The 21,892-nt window shown below is 44.5% G+C and overlaps 1 pseudogene; it reads left to right on the top strand.

Moving 5' to 3' along the window:
- The first annotated feature begins 7,861 nt into the window (after positions 1-7,861).
- On the top strand, positions 7,862-21,532 carry LOC120685888 (annotated as a pseudogene).
- Positions 21,533-21,892: the final 360 nt, after the last annotated feature.

Here is a 21,892-nt window from a genome sequence, read left to right as displayed (position 1 = left end):
TCGAGTCCCACTTGGTAGACAGCTCCTGATGCTGCCAAATGGTAATTGACGTTGAAGAGCAATAGTACAAGCTTCTCGACCACAGAAGGGGACTCAAGTTGATGAATGAAGAACCTGAGTAGTAAAAAGGTTCTAATCTATTATCTTATTATTTGGCCAACAAACGGAGCCTTCACGTTTACTTTCAAGGTCTAGAAATTCCCACATTAATTAGAGAGAAAAAAAGAAAAATTAAAATTACCGACCACTGCCATTACAAATAAATTAGCCTAAAATACCCATATACATATTTATAAATTACTCACCACCAGTGCCACTAAAATAAATTTATAAATATAAATATATCCATTGTTTTGCATATTAAGCTACATATCATGAATACCTATATGATACTAACTGCATAAACAATTAATATGTTTTACCACATGTATATCTTATTATGTTACAAAAATTCCAAATGCACCTTCACGATTATATTATTATTAGTCAAAATAAATAAGATAATTCTAGGCTTTGCACTATATTAGACTACCACCCTTCAAAGGTTTGTTGCCGACATTGCGACAAGACACTACTGCACCTCACAATTAACATCACAAGTTAAAAAAAAATAAAACCACAATCAGATCAGGAATCAAGACAATATCGATCAGCCCATAATTGGTATAGTAATCTCATTAGGCTTGAACATGAACAAAGGTTGCTAAAAGTCTAAATGGAATCTTCTGCTCTACACTATTGAGATTTATTGGCTTTCAAAAAGCAAGAAACTTGCATCGATTATTCCTCAACAGAAACTAGGCCATGGAAGCATGGCGCCATACAACAGACGACAAAATTAAACATAATAGCAACAGACGACAAAATTAAACATAGTAGAGAATCATAAAGTAGGGAAGCTAGCAAGAAAACAACTGAGTCAGTTGAACTGAGCAGTGGGCAGCATTATTGCAAAGGCTGGCAGATAAGAAATATGTTACTACTACTACAACGAATGGTAGTAGCTAAGATCGAGAAGATAGGCAGTCGTGACAGGATTAGGATTCTGTGTTTGCCATGCGGCCACATCACTGACAAAGAAAGATGTAGACAAAAAGAGCCACCACTGCACTAGCAGTAGAGAAGCACTATTGATTACTGAAGCAAGTAGCATATGATGAGAAATATTTAATTTTATGAATAATAATTAAATTAAAAAATTTAAAATATATTTAGAATATCAATACTAGCCGCGCAAATATGCGGTTCACCTCACTAGTTAATCACCAAACAAGCTGCAATGACCAAAGAGACATCGTCCTTGCATACAGTGCTCAGTACAAACCTAGATGGTGAGGCAGCAACCAATTCCGATCCTCGGTAACATGCATAGGTAGGATCAATTAATTGGCAGCCACTTGCTACTGCCTTCCACCAATAGATGGCGATACTATGTGCATTCTATGATTTATAAGTTCATGAAGAAACTTCTTATTTGAGATACGCTATTTGTTACTTCCATGACTCTTGGTGCACTGAACTCTTACTCGGATTGACCTCTTTGGTACCTATCCACATGCTACTTGTTGTTCCATTGACCCAATGGCCGTGCCCTCAAAATAACATGCAATTCTGATCAATGAATTAGACGGAAGAACTGAACAAGTAATATACCCTGCTTTCTGCATAGTGTTTCACGCATCTGCCGTGTCTTCACAGAAACCTGGTTAACGTTGTGGTTGAGGAACGAGAGTACTCTATCCTGCTTGTGATGAGTGAATTGTCAACCGTGCAGTGTGATCGTGCACTTGGTCTTTTGATTGCAGGTACACGGGCGTCGAGTGTCGACGGGGAGCTGCCGTGGAGGTGCTGTGACTGATGGACCGTGCGGTGGGCGGCGGTGAAGGGCAGTCGGGACCGGAGCTCGGACCGTGCGGCAGCTGTGGCGTCCACTCCTGGATCGAGGGCGCAAGCGGTGATGGAAGCCGGGTTTCATGGTTTGCGCCATAAAACCAAGTAGGAGGACGGCAGTTGAAGACGCCAAGTCGTGGAAGCACGGGCGTCGGTCTCGAGACTGAAGGAGGCGACGGGCGTCGACGGCGTCTAGGGCCTCGCTGTGGGCGAGAAGGTGACGGGCGTCGGGCGGCGTCTAGGGCCGTCAGAAGGCCGAGGCGGGAACGGCATCTAGGGCCATGGCGTGGAGGCGGGAATCTTACTGCGCGTGAGGTTTTGGCGGTTTTCTCAAAACCGGCGACCTACCCGGGTTTCGCGGACCCCCCAAAACCGCGGATTGGATCTTCATCAAGACGGCGGCATCGCGGAGAAGACTTCGTTTTGAAGAAAGAACCTCGGCCGTCGGATGAGATCGTGTACAGGGGGTGCTGCAGGCCAACCGGTCTGACCGGTCTAACCAACCGGTCTGACCGGTCCAGCGTACCGGTCTGACCGGTCCCGCAGGTATAAATACCCCTTCACTTGTATTAGGTCAAGTGCGGCTTTTAGAACTTGTCTGTGAATTTTCTGCTTCTCCAGGCCGCCGCCCCTGCGTCTCCCTCCCTCTGTTCCTCTCTTTAGAGTAGGTTTTGATTATGGATTTGTGAGACTTTGTATTAGATTTGATTGGGAAAGGAGACCCCATCCTCCTTGTGCCCTCTGGGCTTTTGAATCAATCTAATTCCCTAGTTTTTGTGCCCTTGTGTGATGGATTTCTATTTCGTTTTTGGTGCTCATGATTGCTAGGATTCTACGAGCTCTTTGTTGTGATTCTCGTGCTTCTGATTCTGTCCCAAATCCTCTGGAATCACGAGCTCTTTTGAATTGGATTTCTTGAGTTTTTGAGAAAACGCCAATCCTACTTGATCTCCCCTCGAATTCTCGAGATTCTTTGATCTTTAGGACGAGATCTTTTGGGGATATGTTCACGGGGCAGGGGCGAAGCAATCCCCCAAGTTTCATCGATTTTCGTGGTCGTTTTGTCGAGATTCATCGTTTGAATCCAAGTTTTCAGGGGTTTTCTGGGTGCCACCGGTCAGACCGGTAGGCAAGACCGGTCAGACCGGTCTGCTAGTTTTTGAACAGACTCGACCGGTCAGACCGGTCCTGTGCACCAGTCAGACCGGTCCTGACAGATCAGTTCTGCAGCTTTCTCAATTCACTTCTGATTTACTTCGTGGTTTCGCTCGCTCGTTCGAGGCCTTTTGTGTTGGTTTAGCTTTTCCATAGCTACTCCATACTTTGGTCAGAACGTTTGAGGGTTTGGGTGATTTTCTGGATATTGGCCGACGATTCAAATTTCGAAGAAATTTTGATCGGCTCCCATTCACCCCCCTCTGGTCGCCGGCTTCGGTCCCACAATTGGTATCAGAGCTTGGTTGAGATTTTCAGTACCTTAACCGGTTCGAAAACCACTCGGCGACCATGGCGAGTCTTGGTAAGATCCCGGTGTTTTTCGGTGAGGACTATGCCTACTGGAAGGTTCGCATGAGAGCCTTCCTGCAGAGCATGGGAGCCGATGTCTGGGAGATTACCCCGAACTAGCTTTACGAGGTGCTTGCTGTTCGGACCACACCTCTCCAGGTGACCCAGGACGAGGCTAACGCCAAGGCCGTCAATGCCTTGTTCGCTGGTGTTTCTCGTGCGGAGTTCTCACGCATCCAGGGTTTTCAGGAAGCCCACAAGATCTGGACGTGCCTTGAGAACTACCACGAGGGTACACCTCAGGTGAAGGCCAGACTGTTCGAGACTCACCGGCGTGAGTACGAGAACTTCACACAGGAGCCGGGTGAGAGCATTGACTTGATGTTCAGTCGTTTTCAGTCGATTGTGAACAAAGTCAATGCGAACAGATCTGCTGGTGCCCTTGAGTACACAGAGCACGAGAAGGCTCTCAAGTTGCTCTACGCACTTGACCGCTCTGTGTGGGATCTCAAGGTGAACACGATCATTGAGTCTGCAGGCTATGAGACTCTGACCGTGAATGAGTTTTTCAGCAAGCTCAAGGCCACGGAGATGGATAACCAGACACGAGCCAAGCTCAATGGTGCCCCTCCTTCCAAGAGCGTCGCTCTTGTGACTGGCCCAGGTGCATCGAGCTCTAATGCTAACTCTGCTCTTGGCATTTCTCTTGCCTCTTTGCCTTCTGTTTCAGATGAGCAGCTGGAGACGCTGGGTGACGACGACTTGTGCGTCCTCATCAACAAGTTCCAGCGCGTCTACCACAACAGGCAGAGGAAGAAGAACCCCGGGTGCTACAACTGCGGCGATCTGAACCACTTCATCGCCGATTGCCCCAAGAAGTCCGGCGGTGGCCCGAACAACTCCTTCGACTACTACCGCCACCGCGACCGTGACGAGGGAGGCTCCAACAAGGAGCGTCGGCGCCACAAGCACCGCAGTCGTGACCGGGGAGGACGCTTCGACAAGAAGTCACTCAAGAAGCGCTTCCAGTACAAGGCCAAGAAGCGGGAGAAGGCCTTCCTGGCGCAGCTCAGCGACCTCGACAAGAGCTCCGACACCGACCGCTCTTCTTCACCGACCTCCGACGACGACGACAAGAAGAAGAAGAAGCGGGACAAGGAAGCCACCGGCTTCATCGGCCTTTGCTTGGCGGCCGGTTGGCGCAAGAGCTTCTGCACCATGGCGGGCCAAGCCGATGGTGCTCGTGCGTCTTTAGGTGAACATGCTACACCGACGCACTCCGGCTCTTCTCCTGGATCCGAGAGCGATTCAGAGGTAAACTCCACGATCCACCTGCTTGATACAGAGGTTAGGGAGTTGTACGCCGCTCTCGACAACCAGAAGAGGCTGCTTAAGGAAGCAGCTAGAGAGCTTAGAAAGCTTAGGGCTGAGCTGGCTAGTGCTTGGGAGAAATCTAGTGAGGATGAGTGCGCTGGCTGCATATCTCATATGAATGATCTTGTTGCTCTCTGTGCCAAGCATGATGATAACGTCGCGAACTTAGATGTTGCTAAGATTTCGCTTGCTGACGTGTCTCACAAGCTAGCCAAGGACAAGCATGAGCTTGAACTTGTCAAGGACGCTCCCATTGTTAGTGATGTACTTGAATGCGATGAGTGTCCTATCTTCAAGTCTGATCTAGCTTCTTTGCAGTCCAAGTTTGCTACTGTTGTTTGTAAACTAGAGGAGCTTAGATCTAGGCCTGCTTTGTTTGGCGCTTGTAAGCTTTGTCCCACGCTTAGGTTGGAGCTAGAGGAGAAGAACGCCTTGATCCAGTCTTTTGGAAAGACTAAGGTCGTAGAGTCTAGCCCACCTATTGACAGCTCTGTTTGCCCTGGTTTGATCTCTGATTTGGATAATCTTGCAGTAGAGAAAGCCAACCAGGAGAATGAGAATACCTATATTAGGGCGATTCTTAGTTGGATTTCTGCTAGTGAGCCGAAGTTGGGCATGATGATCAAGCAGTTCAAGCGTGGTGATGGGTTTGGGGTCGGTTACACATACACGAAATCAGACTTTGACAGGTTGTATGGTAAGATTGGCAAGGCTGCTGGAAACACTGCTAGCACGAGCACGCAGCCTTCGCTTGTTGACCCCGCGGATGGTGTGCTTAAAGAACCACCGAAAGCACCTCCGCAGAAGCAGATTTAGGTTCCAAAGCCCAATGTGCTGAGGAATCCCCTCGACACGCTCCCTGCTGCCACAGCCCAGGTTGCCCAGAAGAAGAGGGCTGCTCCTTCCCGTCCGCAAGCTAGGCCTCCACCTCCCAAGCATGAGGTGAGGTACCACTGCGAGTTTTGTGACAAGGAAGGTCACCTGGAGGAGTTTTGCTTCAGGAGGAAGCGGGCTGTGAGGAAAGAGCAGGAGAGACGGAACGCGGACATGTACTCTGCTCGGGTGCATGGTCCTTCTCGGCGTGGTGGTAGGCAAGATGCTAGGGCGCGCCGTGTAGGTGGAGGTCAGGGAGACGGTGGTGGTCATCGTGCTCCAGCGGGTGCTCGCTTTGCCGGTCGTGTTCCTGGTCGTTTTCAGTACGGCTATGGACCACGGGATCGAGGCTTTGGAGGAGGTTTTGAGGCTCCACGCTTTCCTCGCGGTGATGTTCGTCAGTCACGCGGTAGACGGGACGGGGGATACGCTTTGTCTGGTTTTGCTAACCCTTCTGTAGAGCAAATGGCTCGACACTGGTTTGCTTCTCACTTTGCTAACCCCAGTGTTGAGACATTTGCTCACCCTTTGTCTCACTACTAATGTGCAGGTTGGAGGCTTGGAGAACAGGTGGATCATGGACTCCGGTTGTACACGCCACATGACCGGAAATGACAAATGGTTCTCCAGCCTCACCCCGATGCGCTCAAAGGAGTACATTGTGTTCGGGGACAATGGAAGAGGAAAGGTACGTGGACTTGGCGCTGTTCGAGTTTCTGATCGCTTTACCCTGAGAGAAGTTGCTTTGGTTTCGAATCTTGGCTTTAATTTGCTCTCTGTCTTGCAACTTCTTGATGAGGGGTTTGAGGTTCGCTTCAAGGAGGGTTGCTCGCGTGTTTTGGATTCCAGGGGAGATTTGGTTTGCCGGATTACACCTCGCGATCGAGTTTTCTTGGTTGACTTCTCTGGAACTCCTTTTGGCCCTTCTCATTGCTTGATGGCTGGTCCTTCTTCTAATCTGTGGAAGTGGCATAGGAGACTTTTGCAGTGATCAAGGGCTTGAACACCAGTATTCTTCTCCCTACACTCCACAGCAGAATGGAGTTGTAGAATGGAAGAATCGGACGCTGGTTGAGATGGCGAGGACTCCCCTCGAATTCTCGACATTCTTTGATCTTTAGGACGAGATCTTTTGGGGATATGTTCACGGGGTAGGGGCAAAGCAATCCCCCAAGTTTCATCGATTTTCGTGGTCGTTTTGTCGAGATTCAGCGTTTGAATCCAAGTTTTCGGGGGTTTTCTGGGTGCCACCGGTCAGACCGGTAGGCAAGACCGGTCAGACCGGTCTGCTAGTTTTTGAACAGACTCGACCGGTCAGACCGGTCCTGTGCACCGGTCAGACCGGTCCTGGCAGATCAGTTCTGCAGCTTTCTCAATTCGCTTCCGATTTATTTCGTAGTTTCGCTCGCTCGTTCGAGGCCTTTTGTGTTGGTTTAGTTTTTCCATAGCTACTCCATACTTTGGTCAGAACGTTTGAGGGTTTGCGTGATTTTCGGGATATTGGCCGACGATTCAAATTTCGAAGAAATTTTGATCGGCTCCCATTCACCCCCTCTGGTCGCCGGCTTCGGTCCCACAGTGGTCACCCAACTGTTGATAATTACTGAGCAACATTATCATGTCCCATTTTGTACACAGCTCCTTGTGCTGCCAAATGGTGATTGACGTTGAAGAGCTACAAGGTAGCGTTTGATTTAGTCTTCCCGACCATAGAACGAGGGCACTCAAAATATTTTTCTTCTTTGCTGCCAAGGGATGTCACACATCCATGTTCTTTTCAATGCCCATAAATGCTGTTGAAATTTATAGCTAGAAGGCAGCTGCGTTGTCTGTGTGTGGGTAGAGTGCAAGGACCAAGTGGCGAGGAAATGATGGGTATGTATGGGGTCGTATTTCATCGAGTATCGATAACTGCAGCTACCTGCAAATACTGTGTGTGGGCACATCAATTCCAGGTTGTACCCAAGTATAACAACGTCTGAAATAAAAGAGGTAGAAATGAAATGTGAGTAGCAGCACCAGTTAGGCAGAGCATCTCTCGATCTATGCTTTCATGTTCAAGCAGAATGACGTACTTACACAGTTACACGCTGAAGACCTCAAATCTTCAGAGTTCAGACTACTATGTAAAGAGGATTGTCACTTGAAACTTGCCATTGGATTCTCTTGCCCTGCCTACTATTTATTCTGGCCACCTCCCATTGTTTCCATGCCACCCCAGTACCCCACCTCAGTCGCCATCTTCTTCCCTGAATCGATCACCCTTCGTTCCTCGACTCAAGCAGCCGAGCGAAGCCACTGCAGCCACCCGATTCATGGCTAGCTACGGCGGCTTTCCTCACTAACCACCTAAAGTTCAAACTACAAATCCGTTTCAACGAACCACACCGGCATCGGCTCCGGCTGTTGCCCAACTCGCCAGCCTCCAGGTCTGTTTCCATGACCGTTATTTGAGCAAATTTTCATGCATAGGCTCTACCTCTTCGCTCTTGCTGTTTAAATAGGGCTAGGATAAACCAGTCGATCGCTACAGGTTTATTTTATTCCAGTTATTTAAAGCACCAAACTGCAAGTTGCGACCAATTTTTTAGCGTTGGATTGTAGCTGCTACTTTTGTACTCGCATGGTCATTTTGATAAATCTAGATATATAGTTTTTGCTATATATTTAGAAATAATCTAATATACATCTAGGTGTATAGAAAAAATAATGTCTCTAGAAAACCTAAAACAACCTAAAGTTTGGAACGAAGGGACTATGGTATAAGAATATGCAATCAGAAAACATTTTGCTGCAAGCTGAACTCTGGATAGTCTATTTAATGGCCTAACCGTTCTGATATCTGTTCTAATTTTGTTACAGCTAAAAACAAAACTTACTAGCTGCCATTCATGGCGGGGGTCTTGGATGCTTTGGCATCCTACATCCAGAACATGCTTACTCATGAGATGGCAAAGGATGAGGTGCATATGCTGCTTAGGGTTTCCGGAGAGATTGAAAAAATGGACATCAAGCTCAAGGACCTCATGAACTTTCTCCTGGATGCTGACAAGCGGAGCATCACCGACGAGAGTGTGCATGCATGGGTACTAGAGCTTAGAGAGGCTATGTATGATGCCACCAACATCCTCGACATCTCTCAGCTCAAGGCCAGGGAGCAGGGTCCAAGCCACGATGCAGTGTGCTTCAACGCCCTACTGTTCTGCATGCGGAATCCCATCCACGCCCACAAGATTGGTAGCCGCATCAAGAACCTTAACCAGAGGCTAGAAGATATCAAGAACCGTAGCTTGGACTTCAACTTCATCAACATCAATTCGTATGAGAATCATAGCAAGAGGGTGGCTTCCTCTCGTCTTGGTAGTCGTGAGACATCGTGTGAGCTTGATGAGTCAAGTTTGGTCGGTGAGAATATTGAGGAGGACACAAGAAATTTGGTGGAGATGCTGACAACAGCGGAGCTATCAAAATGTGAGAACAACAAAATTTTGGTTTTTGCTATTGTGGGAGTTGGCGGTATTGGTAACACTACACTGGCCAAGAAGATCTTCAATCATGAGATTATCCAACAAGAATTCACAAAGAAAATATGGTTGAGTGTGAACCGGGACTTCAGTGAGATTGAGCTGCTGAGAAGAGCTATCATCGAAGCTGGGGGTGACTACCAATCTGCTCGAAATACAAGAGGCGCGCTTGAGCGAGCTCTTAAGGAAGTCTTGAATGGACAAAAGATCTTATTGGTAATGGATGATGTTTGGAACCATCAAGCATGGGAGGATGTGCTCGAAACTCCCTTGGTCACTGCTACGCTAACTCATGGTAGTTGTGTCCTCGTCACCACAAGGCATGACACAGTCGCGAGAGGGATGATGGCAACAAAGCCCTACCACCATATCAATAAACTTGATCCTGAAGATGCATGGTCACTGCTCAAGAAGAAGGTTTGTAACTCATAAACAAAAAAATCATTGTTTTTAGTTCACTCATCTTGCAGCTGCATCACACTAATGCTGCCGCATTAGTTTTTTCTGTTGCGCATATCAATTTCTACATCAGTAATGTTAAAGTTTTAGGGGGGTTATCGTAGATTAGTTTCGTAATGATAGAGGTGGATAATTATTTTTTTAGCAAAAGTGTGGGACACAAATGGGCGACCCGAGGGGTTTTAAAATTCTCCAAAAGAATAAGGCCTATGTCCCGACTTCAATCCGAAATACCTCTCTTCTAACCGCCAAGATGACACAACCTAACACGTGACGAGTTCACCCTAGGAACGATGCAAAGTGGAAGCAAAGATTAAGCAACGCCAAAAGCTCGACACAAAACGATAGTGAATATAAAGCGATCTTCTCGAGCAGAGCTACCAATAAATCTACTTAACAAAGCATGCAATGATTCAACAGTGATTAGCACAGCTTAAAATCAAGTGGAAGCAAAGTTTAACAAAAAGCCGATCATAAGACTCACAAAAAGATCCGAAATTTCAAATACAAAGAACTCCCTCAATACTCCATGGAATCAAATGAAATTTGAGCCAAAGATGCGCAACCAGTAAACCTAAACAGATCAAAGAAGAATTTTGCGAAACGATTGAGTAGAGCTCGTGAATCGAAAATTGCAAGAAAAAACCCAAAAATGCTTAAAAAGAAAAATGCACGGGATGAAGAAAAAAAGCACGGGAGAATACAAGACAAAAAGCACACAAAAATTACAGTGAACAAAATGAATCGAAACCCCAGAGGGCAAAAGGAGGATTCGGCCTCCATTCCTCGATGATCCACAATCCAAAAACTCATATCTCCATCTCTTGATTTCTAAACCTAGGTACAGAAGGGAAAAGGGGAAAGGATAAGTGAGGGAGAGGGTGAGCTGGCATAGGATGGCTGCCCCCTCTTCTCTTATTTTCCATCAATCCTCTGCCGAAAGACGGTTTTACCCCTACACTACTAATTATGCCTATTACACGCTTAGGAGCATTTTTGTCCAACTTTTTATAGAAGCATCGGACGGACACACCGCCTTCACGACTCTGCTTTGCTTCGATGCAAGCTTCGTGATGACATCAAGTGCCCTCTGCAACCACCATCTGACCGCACCGGGCGCGCCGCTGGTTTTGAGACCCAAACCGGTAAACCTACCTCCGCTCGCTTTTGAGGCCCAAACCGGTAAACCTGCCACCTCCAATGTCGACGCGTGTCCGACCTCCCGCCAAGTCCATCAGCATGAACCTTTCGCTTGACCTTCATCACATACCATCGACCGTCACGTCGCATCCTACGCCTGCACATCGTGGGCCAAGAGATATATCAAATACACATAATATTGTCAATCACAACATTGTTCCACCTTTGAACTTATACATTATATTTTCATCAAAGAGTTGACATTGTGAACCATGGGTGATACAATTTTGTGAATAGACTTGTTCATAAGTAAACATACACTAGTACAGAAAAAGGGGTTTGGTTAATACATTTAGTCCAGGCATAGTTGGACCTGGGACTAATCTAGGCATTAATCATGGATCCAACGGCTTGGTGCGGGGGCTCTTTAGTCCCGGTTGGTAGCTCTAACCGGGACTAAAAGTCCAAATATTTAGTCCCGGTTGGTACCAACCCAGACTAAAGGATCACCCTTTAATACCGGTTGGTGTTACCAACCCAGACTAAAGGGTTCTCCACGGGTTAGTTCAAAAAGATAGCATCCCTACTAGAGTTAAATGTGCTGCATAGATGGGGTGTGGTAAGGAAGATATGCGTGAGACAAGAGGTCTCAAGTTCGAGTTCTAGGTGCGGAGTGATTTTTCCATAATCGGGATTAAAGGGGTTACAAACCGGGACTACTAGCCGATTATGTACCAGTGATTAAAAGGGATTAACATTGGTGGACAGTGATATGGTATTATGGATGGGGATTTCAGTAATACGTTTGCTAACATGTAGTAGACCTAACACTACCGCATATTAATAGCTATGTGTAGGTGTGTGCGTGGTCAAGACACATTGTTATCATTTAATAGTCGTGAGCTGGTAGCGATATGCAAACTGCCACTAAGCTACTCAAACATGTTAGTTACTTTTGACATAATTAACTGACTTCTATGAGTATACGGTCAAAATTATGTTATTTTTCTCTTGGAATGGATGTCCTTACCATTTTGTTTCCTTGTTAACATATATCTGTACACAGTCACAAACTCAGGCTCCATGTATTTATTTTATTTGTAACAAAGGAATATCGTGATACTCTGGCATAAGTGATATATTACAAATTACTAATTGGCATGGGCTACCATGCAGGTAATTGGAAACGGAAATGACGAAGACCAGATTGAACTGCTCACGATATTGGAATGGAAATTATAACAAAATGTGATTATTTACCACTTGCTGTCAAAGTAATGGGAGGTCTCCTGCGTCAAAAAACAGCAAGGAGACGGGAGTGGGAAAATGTCCTAAATGACTCGATATGGTCAGTATGCCAAATGCCTGAAGAGCTGAACTATGCAATATATCTTAGCTACGAAGATATGAGTCCCAATTTGAAGCCTTGCTTTCTTCACTACTCCATCCTTCCCAAGAGCACAATGTTCTTGGCCAGTGACATTGTTGCCATGTGGATTAGCGAGGGATTTGTTCATGGAACCTCTCGTGATTTATAGGAAATAGGAAAAGAGTACTATGATGAGTTGATACAAAGGAACCTTATTGAGCCTGTTATGGGGTCTATTGAACAAATACATTGCAATATCCATGATGTTGTCCGCTCATTTGCTCAATACATGGCTAGAAATGAAGCACTAGTAGCACAGAACAAGGAAACTGATATTGCTGACAAAATCAATTCACATAAGTTTTTTCGCTTATCTTTGGAAACAAGAGGCTCAGAATTAGATGAGTTAGAGTGTTATTCAATACAAGCACAGACATCGTTGAGAACACTATTATCAGTTGGGCCTATAAAAACCAAGCCTGGTGATTCACTCCTTGCTTTTTCAAATTTATGGACACTACATGTAGAAGATGCAAATTTTGATGCATTAGTTGAATCTTTGAATCAACTCAAACACTTGAGGTATTTATCCATAGCAAGAACCAACACATCTACGCTGCCAGAAAACATTGGTAAAATGAAACTCTTGCAATATATTAACCTTTGCGGTTGCAAGAGTTTGGTTAATCTTCCAAGTTCCATTGTAATGCTGCAACACTTGAGGTTTCTTAACATTGCTGGGACAGGAATAAGTAACATACCCAAAGGTTTTCATGGACTAGCTAATCTGAGGAATTTATATATGTTTCCAGTTCAGATGGATGGTGATTGGTGTAGCCTTGAGGAACTGGGACCTCTCTCTCAGCTCACTAGGCTTCATATAAGTGGTCTGGATAATGTGTCTTCCCCCTCATTTGCAACAAAGGCCAGGATTGGTGAAAAGGTGCGGCTTAGGTATCTGTCCTTAGAATGCACATGTAGAATTGGACATGATGGTCAGTTGGTAATAAAAGATGAAGAAGGCATTCCTGAGTTGCAGCAGCAACAACTAATTGAAGAGGTACTTAATGAGTTCCACCCTCCACTTGGCTTAGAAAACCTCGAAATCATATGGTACTTTGGTCAGCGGCTCCCAAGGTGGATGATGTCGACAGCAGTTGTGCCGCTTGGAAGCTTGAGGATTCTATCGATGGAAGATCTGGCCTACTGCATGGAGCTTCCAAATGTCTTGTGTCAGCTCCCCTGCTTGGAATTCCTACAGATCATTCATGCCCCAGCGATCAAGCGTGTTGGGCCTGAATTCCTACAACCAAACCATCATTGTCTCAACAATTCCCACGTAAGGGTTTCATTTCCCAGACTGAATACACTGAATTTTAATGGCCTGGTCGAGTGGGAGGAATGGGAGTGGGAGCTACAAGTGAAAGCCACGCCCATCTTGGAGAAGCTTATACTCCAGAAGTGCAGGCTGAGGCACATGCCTCCTGGCCTTGCTTTCCACGCAAGAGCTTTGAAGAAACTATACATAAATGATATGAAGCATCTAAGTTCTTTGGAGAACTTTACTTCCGTCGTTCACCTTGACGTGTTTAGAAATGCTGACCTGGAGAGGATTAGTAATCTACCAAAACTACAGAAGCTCATCATCATCATGTGCCCAAAGATGAAGGTATTGGAGGGTCTGCCTGCACTACAGAGACTCGACCTGGAGGATTATGACATGGAAACAGTTCCTCGATATCTGCAAGATTTAAGGATATAAGGCACTTGCTGCTAAACTGCAGCTTATCGCTGCTCACTTCCGTAGCAGCAGGGAAAACTAGTCCTGAGTGGGACAAATTCAGCCATATCCAACAAGTCAAGGCATATGCAAATGATGCAGGGATTTTGAGGAAATGGTATGTGCTGTACACACGGGATCCTTTCCACTTTGAGACAAATATCAGCCGTTCCGTCATTGCCCGAGGTAAATTAACACTGCAGCTGCTTCATCAAATATATTTTATCTTCTAATACTCCGGTCGATTAAGGTCTTGTTTAGTTCGCGAAAAATTTTAGGTTTTGGTACTATAGCATTTTCGTTGTTATTTTGCAATTAATATCTAATCATGGACTAATTAGGCTTAAAAAATTTATCTCGTCGTTTATAGATAACCCGTGTAATTAGTTATTTTTTTAACTGCATTCGATGTTTCATATATGTATCTGAAGATTCGATGTGATGGAGAAAACTTTTGGAACTAAACATGCCCTAAATCTATTATCCACAGCCCGCAACAAGTGCAAGTGGCTTGCTTACAGGACCACATGCACCATTGAAGACGAGCGGCCGGTGGGACGACGTGCGTCTACCGACAAACATCAGCCCCTGTGCCAACGCTTCAGGTAAATTTGCCTCACTTGTTGTTCCGTTAATTTCAGTTGACTGCATGTGTCAATTCAAGTGATTCTCATGTGTAACGAAACATGGCACCGTTTATGCCATTTCGAGTGAATATGGTGATCGAATGACAACGCAATCAATGGGACTAATGGTATTGTTAAGTTAACATTTCTAGATCCCAGGGATAAAGTAAAAAGGTCATGCAAAGCAAAACACGAAGAAAGAACTCAAAGAAACGTTGAATTGGACGAGTTCTACTGAAATCAGTAGCACCGGTTGAACCGATGCTAAGCATCGGTGCATCCGATGGTTGTCGGATGATTCGACGCCCTGATGTTTGTAAGGCATCGGTGCATTGGGCATACTGTGTTCCATAGACGATGTCAAGTGTCCAGGAGAAGATCCTTCAGCACCGGATGAACCGGTGACGCATCGGATCAAAGCGCCGGTGTAATGACGTCAGCAGAAGAGAAGAAGGCCAACGGCTAGATAAATGCTGTGAGTGACCGGTTTAACCGACGGGCAAGCATCGGTTCAACCGGTGATCACTGTGTCAGCTGTCAGAAGTTCAACGGCTACTTCGGGTCTTAGAGTGACCGGATGAACCGACGCTACCCCTGCCAGAGGCATCGGTTCATCCGATGATACGCAGATTTCTGCTGACCGTTGGAGCAACGGCTCCACGACTTGGAGGCCTATATATATGGCATCCCCCGGCCATTTGAAGATTGCTGGTGTTGCTAGAAGTCACACACACACCCAAGATCATCTCTAAGCCATACAAGAGCATCAAGATCATATCCTTAGCCCTTAGCACACTTTGAGAGTGTTGTGTAAAGGATTAGCTCTTAGTCAGTGAGATTGCAAGGCTTCGAGCCTTTGTGCTGTGGTTCATTAGCGAACAAAAAGAAGAGTTTGGTGCGTCGGCCCCTTGGAGCTGTGAAGATCGCCGGCAACGTCATCGACCCTCCAACTTGGTGTGGAGCGGCGACGACACTTTGTGCGGGGGACGTGGAGACCCCCATCCTTTATGGAGAAGCTCCTTAGTGGAACCCGGGGCCAAGGTGACCGTGATTGTGTTCACGGAAGAGACTTGGTGGCCGAGTAGCAATACTCTTAGTGAGTGCTACAACAACGTGGTTGTAGGTGTGACTTTGTGGCTAACCGAACCACGGGATAAACACCGGCGTCAAGAGTTTGCTATCTCATATCCCACTCATTAAGCTTCCGTATTTCATCCTAGCAATTTGTATGTCTTTACTTTCATAGAGTAGTTTCTTGATAGGAAATGCTATAGGTTGCTAAACTCTTTTGGGATAGGGGTTTCACACTAGAACACCCATTGTTATCAAAAACTTTATGCAAACTTGTTGGAACAATAGGTCTAAGATTTTAGAGTGTCTAATTCACCCCCTCCCCCTCTTATACTAGAGCACCCGATTCTTTCAAGTGGTATCAGAGCCTAATTCAACCTCTCTCACAAAGAAAGCCAATTCCATTGGCAAATTTGTGTTTACCAGCTCACTTGATCGGTTAGGCTTCACCGCCTAGTGAGTTAGCTCTTTTAGGGGAAGGGATGGATTCTCTAGGACCTCCTCCACGTTTTGATGGCACGGGTTTCCAACGATGAAAGATTTTGATGCAATCACACCTCCAAGCTAAGGGCCTAAATATTTGGAGAGTAACAAGTGAAGGAATTAAAAGCAATAGTCAACAAGAAAAGCAATATGATGATATAGTCAAGTGTGCTATTTTAAACTCTCTTGATGAAAATGTGTTCAACCGTATATTTGCTTGCGAAAATGCTAAAATTTTATGGAAAACTATTAGTGATAACCATGAAGGCACAAAAGATGTTGCAAATGAAAGATATCATGTTCTTATTGATAAACTTAATAGCTTCAAGCAACTTGATCATGAAAATGCCGAAACTATGTATTCACGGTTGAATATTCTTGTGAATGAGATTAACTCTTTAGATGTGAAGAAAATTGAAGATTTGGAACTCATTCGCAAGATCCTTCACTCACTTCGAAGGCCGGACTATGATTGGTGACCACAATTGTATATGAAAAAGATATCAACACAATGACAGCAAATCAAGTCCTAAACAAGGTGATCGCCCATGAGCTACGTCATGATATCAAGCCAAGAGCGTCACCTTCTTCACCAACATATAGTGCACTTGCATGCAAGCAAGTCAAAAAGTTGAAGAAGATGGCCATCAAAGATAGCTCAAGTGAAGAGGAAGAAGAGGAGGCATGCCAAAGCTCCTCAAGTGATGATCAAGAGCCAATGAACCCCTACCTTTACAAGCAAGTAAAGAAGATTAACAAATGCTTGAAGGAAATCAACTCTATGGGGTATATGGTCTTCCTCAAAGATGGGCCTCACCATCAACTTATGAAGGTTGAGAAGAAGTTCAAAAAGAACAAGCAAAAGAAGGAGAAGAAGCCCAAGCATGAATCATTTGCTATATTTGGTGAATGGGTTAGCGGTGGTGAAGAATCAAATTCAAGTGATGAATCAAACAAGAAATTCACCACTCGCATGGAATCATCATCCAACATTTGCTTTATGGCCAAAGGTATGGATAGCGATGTAAGTGATGATGACTCCGACTCTCCTTCAATTGATGAACTTCTTGATCTTATTCATGAGCACTAAAAACTCATTAAGAAACAATCAAAAGAAATTAAAAACCTTAGTGCTCTCAAAGATCTAAATGCTTCTCTTGCTACAAATTTTGAAGATTTAATGTGCAAATTCAAATTGCTTAGCAAGGAGCATGAAGAGCTCAAATTAAAATTTGAGAGCATTAATGATACTAATGACTCTTTGGAAATGAAGCAAACTATCCCTTGTGCAATTCCTATCTCTAGGGTAGATGATTCAACTTCTTGCATTGATTTAATTGACGATTCTTGCTCTAACCCTTGCAATGAGAAATACAATGAGAATGTTGTTGTAGAATCATGTGATGATCTCATTGCCAAGGAGAATGATGAGCTCAAGCAAGAAGTGGAAAGGCTCATGAAGGGCTTGTATAGATTGAAGGGCAAAGACATAAAGAGCAATGTCCAACCTTTTCAAGATAACCGTGAAGACATGGTGAAGAAGCTTAAGAAGGGGTCCACTGTGACTTGCTCAAAGTGCCACAAAGAAGGCCACAAGTCCAACAAGTGTCCTCAACCAAGGAAGAAGCTTTCAGATGAGAAGAACAAGAAGAAGCTAACAATCAAGAGTTCTCTCATCTACACCAAGCCCAAGAGCAATAGCACCACCTATATGATCAAGAAGAAAACAAATGGTAAGGTGGTTGCTCACAAGGTTGGGAAGCAAGAAAGGAATTGGAATCACTCCATTTGGGTGCTCAAGAATGTCATAACCAATATGAAGGGGCCTCAAATGGTGTGGGTTCCAAAGGAGACTTGAAGCCCAAGAATGGCTTCGAGAGATTTGGAGGTTTAGCTTACAAGTTGAAGTAAAGGTTCAAGCCAAAATAAACTAAGCTCACAACTTGGACTTTTGTTGCCCAAGTCCCACATAAGGTAATGGTAGCTAGATTTTAAATTCAAGCATCATGTAGCTCCATTGCTCTTGCTAGGAAGTTTGCATGTTTTGCATCTTCTAGTGCTATATATGGTGGGTTGCTTGTGCCATGACTCTAACCCATGAGTAACCTACATGGTTTGATAAGTGTGTAGAAAGCTATACAAGGTTACCCTTCATGGTACATGGACTTCATGAGGTATGTATTTCATATGTGTACCATGAACACAAGCTATAGGGTAAACTTCCCAATTATGTCAAAATCAATGTGCATACATTTGCTTGGTGATTCAAACACTAAATGCACACATTTAGGGGGAGTTCATCCTATGGTTTGTGATTTTGAGACTAATATGTTTCCAAGTTTATCTTTTGTAGTCTCACCGTGGAGTTAACACTCTAAGAGAATGTTTCTCACAATCAATGTGAACAAACAACTCTATAAGAGTGATTAGATAATTTGTGCTTTCATGCATATTGAGCCATGCTCTATTGAAATTAAATACTCATATCTAAGTTCATAGGCTATGTGCTCATACATTTGCTTAACCTTGGTGTACCAAGTGCTTATCTTCAAAAAAGACTTACAAGTGGTATCTTTTCCAAGTCACTTTCTTTTGGTACATGCAAAGTAAACAACTACCCCTGGAGGTATGCAAGGTTCTAACTTCCTCACAAGTGGTATCATTGTCAAAACCTTTCTTTTTTAGAGCTATCTCCGTGCATGATATGATCTAAGTTTTCTAGTTATAACATCTAATTGTGCACTTGATTTTCACATCATCTTTTTGTGCACACACTTATGGAAAGTTTAGCTCATGTCATGCTAGTTTCGTGATTTTTGTGATCCACCATAGTGAAGTTTTCAATTGGTATCTTCATTGATATCATACAATTGGATCATAAGTCATGGAACTAACTCCCTAGGCTAATAATCTTCTCTTGAGCTATATTGTTTTGCAAGACCTTTTTAGGAGCAAGACCGTTTAGGTGATTCTATTCCAAAGGGGGAGAAATGTGGATCAAAGAAAGGTATTTTCTCAAGGGGAAGAAGCATATCTCAAAGGGAGAGAAATACCTAAGTGAATCAAGTCATGAGGGAGAAGTAGCAAGATAGGGGGAGGAACAAAGGGGGAAATCATGGTTTTAGGGGGAGCCCAAGGCATCATTGGATGGTGGTAAGCATCCAAGCAAGTGTAAGTGGTTTCAATTGGTTTAAATTGATATCAAGCAATTAAATTTGTCAATTTTTGGAAATATTATGCTTGTTTTGATTGTGTTGTCATCAATCACCAAAAAGGGGGAGATTGTAACGAACATGGCACCGTTTATGCCATTTCGAGTGATTTTGGTGATCGAATGACAACGCAATCAATGGGACTAATGGTATTGTTAAGTTAACATTTCTAGGTCCCAGTGATGAAGTAAAAAGGCCATGCAAAGCAAAACACGAAGAAAGAACTCAAAGAAACGCTGAATTGGACGAGTTCTACTAAAATCAGTAGCACCGGTTGAACCGATGTCTAAGCATTGGTGCATCCGATGGTTATCGGATGATCCGACGCCATGATGTTTGTAAGGTATCGGTGCATTGGGCATACTGTGTTCCAGAGACAATGTCAAGTGTCCAGGAGAAGATTCTTCAGCACCAGATGAACCGGTGACGCATCGGATCAAAGCGCCGGTGTAATGATGTCAGCAGAAGAGAAGAAGGCCAATGGCTAGATAAATGCTATGAGTGACCGGTTTAACCGACGGGCAAGCATTGGTTCAACCGGTGATCACTGTGTCAGCTGTCAGGAGTTCAACGGCTACTTCGGGTCTTAGAGTGACCGGATGAACCGACGCTACCCCTGCCAGAGGCATCGGTTCATCTGATGATACGTAGATTTCTGCTGACCGTTGGAACAACGGCTCCACGACTTGAAGGTCTATATATATGGCATCCCCCGGCCATTTGAAGATTGCTGGAGTTGCTAGAAGTCACATACACACCCAAGATCATCTCCAAGCCATACAAGAGCATCAAGATCATATCCTTAGCCCTTAGCACACTTTGAGAGTGTTGTGTAAAGGATTAGCTCTTAGTGAGTGAGATTGCAAGGCTTCGAGCCTTTGTGCTGTGGTTCATTAGCGAACAAAAAGAAGAGCTTGGTGCGCCGGCCCCTTGAAGCTGTGAAGCTCGCCGGCAACGTCATCGACCCTCCGACTTGGTGTGGAGCGGCGACGACACTTTGTGCGGGGGACGTGGAGACCCCCATCCTTTGTGGATAAGCTCCTTAGTGGAACCCGGGGCCAAGGTGACCGTGATTGTGTTCACGGAAGAGACTTGGTGGCCGAGTAGCAATACTCTTAGTGAGTGCTACAACAACGTGGATGTAGGTGTGCCTTTGTGGCTAACCGAACCACGGGATAAACACTCGCATCAAGAGTTTGCTATCTCCTATCCCACTCATTAAGCTTCCGCATTTCATACTAGCAATTTGTATGCCTTTACTTTCATAGAGTAGTTTATTGATAGGAAAAGATATATGTTGCTAAACTCATTTGGGATAGGGGATTCTCAAAAAAAAAACTCTTTTGGGATAGGGGTTTCACACTAGAACACCCATTGTTGTCAAAAACTTTGTGCAAACTAGTTGGAGCCATATGTCTAAGATTTTAGAGTGTCTAATTCACCCCGTCCCCCCTCTTCCATTGTTGTCAAAAACTTTGTGCAAATTAATTGGAGCCATATGTCTAAGATTTTAGAGTGTCTAATTCACCCCCTCCCCCCTCTTAGGCTAGAGCACCCGATCCTTTCATCATGGATAGTGTGCCTGTTCATCCAGGGTAACATATTTGGGCATTGCATATATGTGCAGGTGCAATGCTTATCGCCATTTAATTCTCTGGTTGCGCCGAGAGTGCCTGCACTGCAATGAGGTTGACGACCTCGCCATCTCATCAGACCAATGGACCGAAACAGTGGTATATTCAGCGTGCACACGACTTGTAGGAGGCAGATATAACAGACAATAGCGAAAAATGAACCATCAAGGATGTAATGTCAAAGTTCAGGTTCCTCGAAAAAAATGTCAACGTGCCTTTGTGTGCTCTGCATTTGTGCTAGCGTTAAGTGGATGCAATTTTCACATCAGACAATTGAGATGACCGTATAAGCTGTGGCAGTTCCAGTCATTAGATGCAAGGAGTCCAGACTTGCACTTTCTGCTAGCTGCCCATACAGAACAAGACTTGCTCTGTTCTCAGTTAATCTATGTGTTTACTCTGCTTTCCTTCCTTCTCTCCTTTTGATTACTGCTCTTCCTCCTATGTAGACTAGCAACAAAATTTCGTATGGAACATAGGGTTTATGTCATGATTATTGTAATGCATCTGCAGCGCTTTCCTTGATAGAAATGGCAGCCCTTTCGAATATTTTGTGTATACAGTGAATAATGGATGGTTCGGCTTTTCATAGATCGTGAAGACCATCATGGCTTTGGTCAACATTTTTTAGCGCCTAATGTTTGCAGTCTCTTCTTGCATCATGATTGTGAGGAGCCACCCAAATCATCTCGACTAAATCGGGTTATCATCCATTGATCAACCCAACTTAAGCGAAATAATCCTGGTAGTCCCGGTTATGCTATTTTTGGGTTTTCAGCTGAGTTGTTTGGCTTCAAGGTGGTTTCCTAAAATCCGGAAAAATCACCTAAATTCAATTCAATGTAGTATTTTATCAAAATAACTCCCAACAAAAGTTTCAATTGTATCAAAAATTCAAAGTCAAGTTCATGTTGCTTCTGAAAGCATGAGTTTCGATTGTATCAAAAATTC

Source organism: Panicum virgatum, chromosome 8N (assembly GCF_016808335.1).
Source record: "Panicum virgatum strain AP13 chromosome 8N, P.virgatum_v5, whole genome shotgun sequence".
In the NCBI taxonomy this organism is placed as follows: Eukaryota; Viridiplantae; Streptophyta; class Magnoliopsida; order Poales; family Poaceae; genus Panicum; species Panicum virgatum.
The sequence above is the reverse complement of the archived record's forward strand: the minus strand, read 5'-3'. Positions and strand labels throughout refer to the sequence as shown.